Source organism: Neoarius graeffei, chromosome 3 (assembly GCF_027579695.1).
Source record: "Neoarius graeffei isolate fNeoGra1 chromosome 3, fNeoGra1.pri, whole genome shotgun sequence".
NCBI lineage: Eukaryota > Metazoa > Chordata > Actinopteri > Siluriformes > Ariidae > Neoarius > Neoarius graeffei.
Window position 1 is genome coordinate 661,008 of NC_083571.1, and position 12,677 is coordinate 673,684.

A 12,677-nucleotide genomic window follows, 5' to 3' on the forward strand; every position below is an offset into this window, starting at 1 on the left:
AATTCCCTCATTACAGACTGTGTGGGCAATAAATCAGAAGTGCATTAGTTTTAGTACACTGTAATATAAACAGCTTTTAAATTTTATGGTGGAATTTGTAAAATTGACAAAATGTTCATTGTGGAAAAACACACCGACTTTACTGTAAACTGGGTTTAAGAGGAACGTGTAAATGTTTTCAGTCTAAATGAAACAGTATTTTGGATGTAACGAGGTGTGTAAACTTCTGACTGGTGCTGTGTTTATAACGTATATATTACACACTGTATTAGTTTATATAGGCACAGTAAAGTTATACAGTTTACTTTTATACACTGTAATCACTGTTCTTATAAATCTGCCCACTGTTCTCTTTTACACTTTTCTCACTTTGGTATGTCGTGTTATTACACGTGTTAAATTCATATTTAATGTTTGAGAGTTTATAAAACACTAGGGTTCAGGCTGATAAAGTGACTTTATTAACATTACTGTAATGATTTTACAGATGTTTTAAAACATTTTTCCCTCTTCATGTACTTTACCATGTTAGTTTGTCACCTGGATGCTGTATAACACACACACACACACACACACACACACACACACACACACACACACACACACACACACACCTGTCTGTGTTTTAAAATAAAGGATTTGGGAGAAAATGTCTGCCTTTTCTGTAATTACACTCATTAACCACAAGAGGGCTTCCACTGTAATTATTCTACAGCAACTATATTTAGTCAAGTCAAGTCAACTTTATTGTCAAATATGCGATACATGCTCGACATACAGCACAGATGAAATATCAGTCCTCTCTGACCCACGGTGCAAACAGGTAATGCAATAAATAAAAATAGAATAATTGAAATAAACAATATAAACAGTATAAACACTCTAGATAAGAACTAGACATAGACTAAACACTCAAACAATATAAACAGAATAAATAAACAGTATAAACACTAGATAAGAACAAGCCAGACTAAACACTCAGACAGACAATATAAACAGTATAAACACTCTAGATAAGAACTAGACATAGACTAAACACTCAAACAATATAAACAGAATAAATAAACAGTATAAACACTAGATAAGAATAAGCCAGACTAAACACTCAGACAGACAATATAAACAGTATAAACACTCTAGATAGGAACTAGACATAGACTAAACACTCAAACAATATAAACAGAATAAATAAACAGTATAAACACTAGATAAGAACAAGCCAGACTAAACACTCAGACAGACAATATAAACAGTATAAACACTCTAGATATGAACTAGACATAGACTAAACACTCGTGTATATATATATATATATATATATATATATATATATATATATATATATATATATATATATTCACACACACACACACACACACAAATTGGTTCAAATAACCAAACAGTCAAGGGCACTTGAGGTATAGCAGGTAAACATGAAATAAGCAGAATAAACAAACTAGCAGCTGTTAAGGTGAGGTAGTGCGGAATAGTGCAAATGAGCGAGGTAAAGTGAGATGTGCGGTCCCTGAGTTCAGTGTGTTAATGAACGATGAGAGTGTGTGTGTGTGTGTGTGTGTTTGGGGGGGAGACTGTGAGGATGACATGTCAGGTGCTGAAGGGGGGGCAGGGGGGTGTGCGAGCAGAATCTGTGGCAGGGGGCAGAGGGGGGAGGAGGGGCAGAACAGGGAGGGAGTTGAGCCTCCTGACCGCCTGGTGAAAGAAACTGTCCTTGAGCCTGCTGGTTTTGGCCCGGAGACTCCGCATTCTCCTCCCCGACGGCAGCAGGCTGAAGAGGCTGTGAGATGGGTGGGTGGGGTCACCTGCGATCCTGATGGTTTTGCAGGTGAGGCGGGAGTTATAAATATCCATTAGAGAAGGGAGAGAGACACCAATGATCCTCTCAGCTGCTCTCACGATGCGCTGCAGAGTCTTGCAGCAGGACACGGTGCAGGCGCCGTACCACACGGTGATGCAGCTGGTCAGGATGTTCTCGATGGTGCCTCTGTAGAATGTGTGCATGATGGGGGCCGGGGCTCTTGCTCTCCTCAGTTTGCGGAGGAAGTACAGACGCTGTTGGGCTTTTTTGGCCAGTGATGCGGTGTTGTTGCTCCAGGACAGGTCTTCAGAGATGTGCACACCCAGAAACTTGGTGCTGCTCACCCTCTCCACTGCAGCACCGTCGATTGATAGTGAAGCATGCTGGGTGTGCGCTCTCCTGAAGTCCACAACAATCTCCTTCGTCTTCTCCACGGTCAGATGGAGATTGTTGTCCTTGCACCACAAGGCCAAGCGGTTCACCTCACTCCTGTAGATTGTCTCATCGCCATTGTTGATGAGACCCACCACAATCGTGTCATCCGCAAACTTAATGAAGAGATTTGTCAGAGCAGCGCTTTAAACGATGTGTTCACATTTTAGCCAGAGAGGATCGTTGGTATGAGCGAGGAGTTAAAGGAACAGTCCACCGTACTTCCATAATGAAATATGCTCTTATCTGAATTGAGACGAGCTGCTCCGTACCTCTCCGAGCTTTGCGCGACCTCCCAGTCAGTCAGACGCAGTCAGACACGCTGTCACTCCTGTTAGCAATGTAGCTTGGCTCAGCATGGCCAATGGTATTTTTTGGGGCTGTACTAGTTAGATGCGACCAAACTCTTCCGCGTTTTTCCTGTTTACATAGGTTTATATGACCAGTGACATGAAACAAGTTCAGTTACACAAATTGAAACGTAGCGATTTTCTATGCTATTGAAAGTGTGCACTATAATGACAGGCATACCGACACCTTCTGCGCGCTTCGACAGCGCATTAATATCTGAGCTCTGTATCAATGCGCTGCCGAAGCGCGCAGAAGGTGTTAGTACACCTGTCATTATTGTGCGGACTTTCCATAGCATAGAAAATCGCTACGTTTCAATTTGTGTAACTGAACTTGTTTCATGTCACTGGTCATATAAACCTATGTAAACAGGAAAAACGCGGAAGAGTTTGGTCGCATCTAACTACAGCCCCAAAAAAATACCATTGGCCATACTGAGCCTAGCTACATTGCTAACAGGAGTGACAGCGCGTCTGACTGCGTCTGACTGACTGGGAGGTCGCGCAAAGCTCAGAGAGGTACGGAGCAGCTCGTCTCAATTCAGATAAGAGCATATTTCATTATGGAAGTACGGTGGACTGTTCCTTTAAAGAAGCCATTTTTTGTCAACCTGGAACAACTATCACTGAACAGAGGTGGTGGTCTAAGACATAATTTATTAGCCACCTACAATGCAGTCCTTGGCACACTTCCCAGACAACTGAATGCACACCAAAACCCAGCTGATTTCAGTGACTCACAGGAGGACAGAGAGAACCAACAACCCGTTGATCACCCCAACGACTCTCTAAGTCGTTCACACCCAGCCCCCAGTGACCCACCCCAGATAGCATTACAATCGGCAGCTGATGTTTTAAGGTCCATATTGGCTCTGTCTGACAGGCCAACCCTTTCCCCGGGTCAGTGTCGGGTGTGAGCAGAATGATACACACAGTGATAGGTTTATACACCCGCAGGGCGGGACCGCACAGGCGCACTGTTCAACAGTTTCAACAGACACCAACAATTTCGTCAACAGTTTCAACAGACACCACTTCAGTCCAGTCCACTCGCTGTATGCAGCACTTCGCAGACTTTTTCAGTAAGTGCCTTTTCGACAGTACGTTATTTTATGATACGATTCTTTTGGATGAATAACCATAGTATTTTACGGAATGAAGCTAAGGTTGTTTGGGATAAGTTATTTTGTGTGTGATTGTGTTTGAATCATGGCATTTTGAGAACTGATAAATGTTTTTCATCTTCAGGTACAAGGGGCTGAGCACGAGGCTAATGATGAGGTGTGATTGTAGAGAGGGGCGCTCTCTGAGGGCGCAGTCACACTGGGAAGTTTGGTCAGTTTCCTCCGTTGGTTTGGTTCGTTTGTAGTGGTGTGATCACTGATTAAATCACGTGTCAAGACTTTGTACCAATACCATACACTGCCATTTTCTTTCTTTCTTTTTTTTAACCCAATTGTTAAAGCCATGGTTCACTTGACCACCTTAGGATTGCTTTTCATCCATGAGAGGATAAATAGCTGATACTCCTTATTAGTCAGACAGAACTGAAGAAGCCTTTTGGACGAGAGGTGAAACATCTTCAAGAATCTTCAAGCAAGTCCAGTTGCTCTCTTTTACCACCCACAGATGTGTTCGTGTGCACATGACGGCTGCTCTGTGTCCTGTGTCAGCTGTGTACGTCCTCAAAAAGTAACGATACACATCCACAAGATGCAATACACACATGACCAGTAGGGGCAGTGTAGAACCCCAAATCAGAAAAAGTTGGAATGTTGAAATTGAAATTAAAACTGAAAACAGTGACTTGTAAATAATCTGTAACCTGTATTACATTCAAAACAATACAACAGCATATTATTTTATGTTTCACCTTGTTAGTGTTCCCCCAGCTGGAACGGTCAACTTCTCGAGACCAATGCCCTCGTGCCACCTGCAGAATTCTGGGGCGAAAAAACACTGCGAAAAAACAGAGAACCAGAGATCGGTTTCAGTGCTGTTTATTCACAGTTTTCTCACCAAAGATGAAATATTACAAACACCTTTTATAACAAATTATAATCTCTCTAAACGGCTATTGTGTCTGTCGAATGTGTGTGACCTCAGAGCGGGGTGTGTGTGTGTGTGTGTGTGTGTGTGTGTGTCCTTGGCGTGTAGAGGATGAAAATGTGTGTGTGTGTGTGTGTGTGTGTGTGTGTGTGTGTGCGTGCGCATGTAAATGTGCTAAGTCTTGTGCTAAGTCAGCAAATTACATCTTAATTTCATTAATATGTAGTAAAACAATCATAGGCAAAACATCCCATATCAAGAATATGTTCTTAACAACTCAGCATTTACCATTTTAAACAAAGACATGTTTATGTCTAGTCTAGCAAAGTAGGTCAGCACTTCTCTGTGACTGGAGGAAGGTCACAAGCCTAGGATTCAGGATTAAACTCATAAAGTCTTACCATCGTAACAATCCTAAATTACACTCTGCAATTAATAAAGGATCTTAAAAAGCTCTAAAATATTAAATCATAAAGTCTTAACAATCCTAAATCACGTGTAGCCATAAAACTAACTTAAATCATGGCTTTAAATCTAACAATTCCCCCCTTTGATACTACATTGTAATCTAGTATCACACCCCAGTATTCTGATCATACATATAACTCATATGCTTGAGTTAATCCTTGCTCTTCTTGACGGGTATTGGTGCTCAGAGGGCGGGCATGCCCTATCAGCCCTTGTCTCACCTCACCGGAGCTTAGAGAAACTCGAAACCTCTTAATTTGTCCCAAATACACGCTACTTCCTTCAGAGTAATTTGTTCTAAAACAGTGAGGGAAAATGGAATTATAGGGCATATCGACCTATAGTGAGAACAGAGTCCTTTAAGAATACAGAGCTTCAGAGCATAGAGACGTGTAACAATACATCAGATGGCATCAGATGACAGACATAACAACTTTCATTCGTGTGGTGTGCGCTCGTGCAGTCCAGTTAGCGAATTGCCAGAAGATGTTGTCTTGAGGTCCAGCTCGAGTGGGTAACCCTGCTCCAAGCAGCAGTAGAGTAGTCACGAAACTCGTGATGAGGACTGTCATGGTTGTAGTGAGGATGATTGGTCCCAAACAGGGCGTCTTTGTTCACAACGTCTTGCAGGTAATCTGAGGATTCTCAGTCGGCCAGGGCTGCACACAGGTCACGTCAAATCTGTGTAGAGCTCAGAGAGAGAGAGAAAGAGAAAACAGAGACTGGATAAGGACATAGAAAAAAACGTTAATAGCAAACTTGTCATTGTAACACAGCTTTGTTATGGAGCCTTCTTCAATCACGTGGCATGGATCCACTGTGGAAAAAGATTAGTTAAAACAGCAGTAAAAGTAATGGCGACTATGTCTGCAGGCCCACTATATATAGGTTCTCCCAACTGTCCAAATCATTTAAAAAGTCGCACCAGCACCTTGTCTCCCACGTGAAAGGGGTGTGTGGGTGCTGCTGGTGGAGATAATATTGTCACAAATTTTATGCAACTTATCTATAAGGGCTGCAGAATACTCGTCCATATGTGTTTTCAAATCAGAGGTACCCAGAGCTGGAGTTCCCTTCTTCCAGGGGAGAGGGAAAGGTCTTCCAAAAATAATTTCATTTGGCGTCATACGAATTTCAGCCAGAATGAATTATGGATTACAGAGCCAAACCTGTGGCCTGCATGGCCTTAATTAATTTGTCTTTCAATGTTCGATTAGTACGTTCTAGATACCAGAAGATTGAGGGTGGTACGGAATGTGAAAACACCAGCTTAGTGAGAGATATTTACAAAGGTTTTGTGTGACTTTTGAGGTAAAAGGGGTACTTTTGTCTGAGTCTATGGTGTTTGAAACCCCATAACTATAACAATAATTATTATTATTGATTTCTTATTATTTTATTGTTCTGCTTTTATTGTTTGTTTTTCTTTTTACTGTCCAGTGTCCTTGGGTACCTTGAAAGGTGCTTATAAATAAAATGTATTATTATTATTATTATTATAACTAAGTATTATTTCTTTTGCCAGAATACGAGTAACTACCTTCGTGTTCTCTCGAGAACAGGGAAAAGCTTCTACCCATTTCGAGAATTTGTCCACAATCAAGATGACAAAAATCAAATGAGAAAGGAAGAGCGTATGCCTCATGCAGAATATCAGGCAGTGAACACACAGAGTAACCACAGAGGTATTATAAATATTATAAATTATAAATATTATACACCGTCTGAGGGTTTAGAACAAGAACCATCAACAAAGATCCCTAGAGGGCTGGAGGAAAGAGATCAGACCTGATAGACAGCCAATATCAATGTCATCCCAAGTGTCATCCCAAGAATTAAGGAGGCATGCAAGAGCGTGACCTACAGTATCAAAAGACACGAATTTCAAGATTGTTAGTAGAACAGAGAATAAACAGTCATATGTTAATTAAATGATCAATTAAATTACTGATAAATTAATTTAATGGGTCTGTAAATTTTGCAACACCTGTTTAACTTGATGTGACGAGTGCAAAATCAGTGGGTGAGACAAAACCAATTTTTCCGCATCTAAAACCATCAAAGCACATGCGGAGACAGCCCTTAGACACGCAGATAAGCCTTGAGAAACAATGTCTAATGTTTTGGATAAAAAAACCCCGCACAAGGACGCATCCCCCCCTCATGCTCCACAGAGGCTGTGCCTTGGTGTTCACAGGCATAGAGGTGGAAGGGCTTGAAGTGATCAGGTAACCCCAGAGGCGGAACAAAGGGTGCTTTTGAGGGAGTGATAAGCGACCACCATAGCGTCAGGCCAGGTCAAAGGATGTTGCAGTGGATCGTGATGAGAGATTGCAGAACGGAGAAGCTTGTCATATAAAGAGCAGTCAGGGATCCATTGTCTGCAGTAATTGATAAGACCCAGAAAAGACATCAGTGCATGTTTAGTTGCAGGGCGTTTTGTGTCTAGAATGGCAGCCTTGAGAAAGTTCAAAACTTCAAAAGTTCAAATACTTAAGTGTCCATGCAATATTGCAGCTTGGTTCTGGAAACCTTAAAGCCCTTGTGCGCCAGATGTTGGAGCAGGCGCAAGTGTCAGTGTCTTGGCATATTTCTGGTGACTCAGCAGATACCAGAACACACAGACCACAGAGTCCTGAGGGAGGGAGAGGTCACAGAGTGCGTTATGAATTTGAATTACAGCTGAAAAAACAGCAGGAGAGTCAAATGAAACCTTGAGGCAAAAACGTGTCCAAGAATACTGTTTCCTCTTGTGCGTGAAAAAGGCAGAACAGAGATCAATAAGAAATGTCAGGTACAATGGATGCAACAGGGACAATCAATTCATTAATCTTACGTACAACGCCAGGTACCATCAGGTTTAGGTACTGGATTGACAGGTGTATTGTACGAGCTGGTACACGGTCTCACCATGCCTTGGATGACATCAATCCAGAGAGAGAGGTACTGCTTAACATAAACAGGATGCACATGAATATTGAATCATATTTTGTGTAGTTTCATGTCAATTCCATTTAAGTTCCAGGTTGCAGTGCAACAAAATGCAAAAAGGATCAAGGACAATGAATACTTATACAAGCCAATGTATCATAATCATGATAATTTATGACATTTTTCTTAATGTCTCCGATTTATAAACACCACTGGAAGGACAAAAAGTTTTTTTTTTTTTTCAGATGCATATCTTACACAGATCTTTATTATCCCTTTAATTATGTTCTCTTTATACAGTAAACAGATTTACAAGCTCACTTCAGACTTCAAACATCAACACATCTTTGTCTTTTATACAAACTTGTTTTTGTGCCTTTTTTTTCCCATCCAACATTCACTTTTGCCTTTCTTTCCACATGCTTTTCATCTTTCCTAGTAAAACACTCACTGGCTTTTCACCAAAGCATCCGACATTCATTCTTTGTTCAAGACACTACAATGAAACGCAACCAAAAACTGATTAAGTGCAGAATCAAAGACAGACTCTTCTTACTCAACACAATTCAGAATTCTTATAGACAACATATCTTAAACCCTCATACAATATACAAGTTCCTTGCTGGCGATTGCGGTGAACTCATCCATTTATATAAGCATTTACACGCCATTGTACAAGTAAAGCTCCATGCAAGATGCTACATTGAAAATTTATCCTTTTCCTGTCGGGAGTTAGCTTTCTTTAAAAAAAAAAACCAACATGGCTCAGTTTCAATTTTACACGAGTAAAATAAAAATACTACATATATTGATTGTGACAGTTTTTTTTTTTTGGTTTAAAAAAAAAATTAATTAGTATTTTACCAAATCATGTACAATCCATACAGCAAAATGTCAGGCTGATAAAACATTGATTTATGAGGACTGTACTGAAATTAAACATGTCTGCTTACTGTCTGTAGCCACCGCCAGAGAGAGAGAGAGAGACTCGAACTAAACCAGAGACTGCAAACAAAAACATTCTTCAAGTAAACGTTTGTTTACTCTGTTTCTTGCTGAAAGAATTATGGTTAACTAAATACATTAAAAGCCTATCCATTCCATATCCTCTGTGGTTTCTAAAGGCAAAAGTATGGAGGTTTAAAACTCAGCAAACAGTTAATCAGAACATTTCATATCAATAGTTCGAAATTAGGAGGAACATGTTTAAGCTTAGCCTCATAAGGAGCAATACGTTTTTAAAAAAGAAAAGGAGATATAAAACAGTGCAAATTGAAATGACAAACAATTTCACTGAATGTAATTTGAATAAAATTGAATAGCTGATAAGCACCTTTTGTTTGATTTGATGTGTGACAGAGACTCAAAATACATTTTTAATTCAATTAACAGTATTAATGGGAATGAGAATTGGTTGTCTTGGACATTTTGACTTTATGTATATGGAATTTACCGAGTAATATAAAGAGATTACTTATATTAAATTTATTATTGTGAGAAAGTGCCAAGTGCAGATATCTGTGTGTCCTTGTCTGCATGGATGGTTGTTTGTTTATATTATTGCTATCTATCTGGGTCAGTCTTATCTCAGTGTTGACTGAGAAAAGAGACAGAGCATATTGCTACGGAACAATTATTCAAAATATTAGTATATTTATAATAGGACGACAATTATTCAAAAAATGTCAAAAATGAAGTAAAGAGCGGGTTAGCTCGCTGTTGATCGAATTGCATGTTTCCCAGACAAGACAAGTCCACATTTCGCTAAAACGCGTTAGAAACTTTTCGGCATTTCCATTCACAAGTAGGGTTTTGATATTTGATGCCTTTTATTATGCCTTTAAACAGGAAGTGGTATACTACTCAATATTTTAAAAATGATTCCTGATAAATATCTTCAAATCTGAAAGTGATATTTGATTTGGCTGAATTAATCAAACTCTAAGCCTTAAATATATTTCTTCTGTTTTTACCATGTCTGTATCACAAGGCATTATGGGAACTGGAGTTCTAATGTTATTTTGCCGTCACATACTTCTGTCTTAGTTTTAACTACTTCGTATTCATCATTTATAGGATCTAGACATGAAACTGCATTAATAGCTGCATTATTAATTATTAAAACACATTAATAGTCTTGTAGACTGCTCAGGGTCCTGTTCAGAGATCACCTTGCGGACCACTCGTGACTTTACTGGTAACTTTCCAGTTACAAGTTTCAGACTATCGACACACAATGAATATAAAATAAAATAAAACGCTGAAACTAATTGATTAAGAAGCAGCCATTCTGTGTTGAGGGAAGAGGATTTCTTCTCTCCTTCCGTAACAGTGATGAGATTCACAAACGATTCAAATCTTTTTCGAGACGAAACATAAAAATGACTCGATCAAGCGAATCGATACAGACGCATGGACTGCATTTGTTGAGTTCATGCACACGTAATGGTTTGAGGAAAGTTCATACTTTAATTTCATGCAGCATGAAAGTGTGATTATTGTTTACAATTTGAAAACAGAAATACAAATAAGGTTTCCGTAGATTCTGAGTCAAGAGTGAAGAGTGAATCAAGTAAATTGATTCACATGCATGCGAGTTTGTTCTAAAGAATCGATTCAGTGAAGCTTTCGTTGAGATTAAAATGAATATACAGAATGTCCGTATTTTATACGGATTTGATTCAATAAACGTAGTATACGGGCGTTATAAAAAAGTTATACGGATTCTAAAAAAACCTTCAATATTTATTTAGAGCTATAATCAATTCCCACGATGATAAAAGAGCGCATAACATTTACACTTTGTGTTTTGTCAAACATTGGAGCTTTGTATTCATTCTGAAAAAGTAACTGGGATATATCATTGTTAATTATCATTCAAATTTTAGGTAAATTATTTTAATGTGCATCTTATAAGGATTTTAATTGCCAAATTGTCTAGAATGCTAAACCACAGCAATTCATCCAATCCCGTGGGGTTTTCTCGGGGTCCGGTCACCTTAATACAATTTTCCCCCCATGGTGGCACGAAGGAATCAGTCCCGAGATTAATTAGGGTAATTATTATGGGTTTAACATAAAGCGCACTCTTCCCGTGACAGCTCATTCACTTCACGAGGATAACCTGAAAATCTTCCCGTAAACCAATTACGAGGATCACCAAATAAAATCATCCCGTAAACAAACTACGAGGATCACCAAATAAAAACAACATCTTCCCGTGCCTTTACACGAGGATAACCAAAAAAATAAACAACTGGGTTTTTTTCTGATACTACCAACCAGGCGGAAGTCCCCCCCAACTAATCAATTAAAAGAGACCCCCTAGCTGATTGGAAGTATCCCAGACGAGCCCCCAAATTGTTAGTGTTCCCCCAGCTGGAAGGGTAAACTTCTCGAGACCAATGCCCTCGTGCCACCTGCAGAATTCTGGGGCGAAAAAACACTGCGAAAAAACAGAGAACCAGAGATCGGTTTCACTGCTGTTTATTCACAGTTTTCTCGCCAAAGATGAAATATTACAAACACCTTTTATAACAAATTATAATCTCTCTAAACGGCTATTGTGTCTGTCGAGTGTGTGTGTGTGTGTGTGTGTTTGTGTGTGACCTCAGAGAGGGGTGTGTGTGTGTGTGTGTGTGTGTGTGTGTGTGTGTGTGTGTGTGTGTGTCCTTGGCGTGTAGAGGATGAAAATGTGTGTGTGTGTGTGTGTGCGCGTGCACATGTAAATGTGCTAAGTCTTGTGCTAAGTCAGCAAATTACATCTTAATTTCATTAATATGTAGTAAAACAATCATAGGCAAAACATTCCATATCAAGAATATGTTCTTAACAACTCAGCATTTACCATTTTAAACAAAGACATGTTTATGTCTAGTCTAGCAAAGTAGGTCAGCACTTCTCTGTAACTGGAGGAAGGTCACAAGCCTAGGATTCAGGATTAAACTCATAAAGTATTACCATCTTAACAATCCTAAATTACACTCTGCAATTAATAAAGGATCTTAAAAAGCTCTAAAATATTAAATCATAAAGCCTTAACAATCCTAAATCACGTGTAGCCATAAAACTAACTTAAATCATGGCTTTAAATCTAACACACCTCATGAATTGTATTGTTTTTTCAAAATAAACATGTAGGTGCATTTGGTTAATTATTAAGTGATCTCATTAAATCAGTCTCATTAAATTTGAAGGTTAATAATTAAAATGAATCAATCCCATTGAATCATTTACTTTGACTCATTTGAATTGAATCATACCATAGAATCAGTCTCATTTGAAGTGAATCATTCAGTGAATCATTTAGTGAATCGTTCCATTAATCCTGGATAAATTACCAAACAGCTAGATTATGGTATATTTCCAAATTATTATTGATCACTTACTATATTACATAAATCTGCACCTTTTTGAATTCTTTGCGATTGGGGACTTATATTGTTCACACCAACAAGATGAATACACACAGCTTTGATAAATGAATTTATTATACAAAGATAAAAATAATAATCAATATATACAAGCAGTGAGGTGTGTATATATGTGTGTTTATGTGTGGTGTGTGTGTGTGTGTGTTAGGCCCCTAGGCCTGAGCCAAGGTGTGTGTGTATGAGGGAGCTATAAAGTTT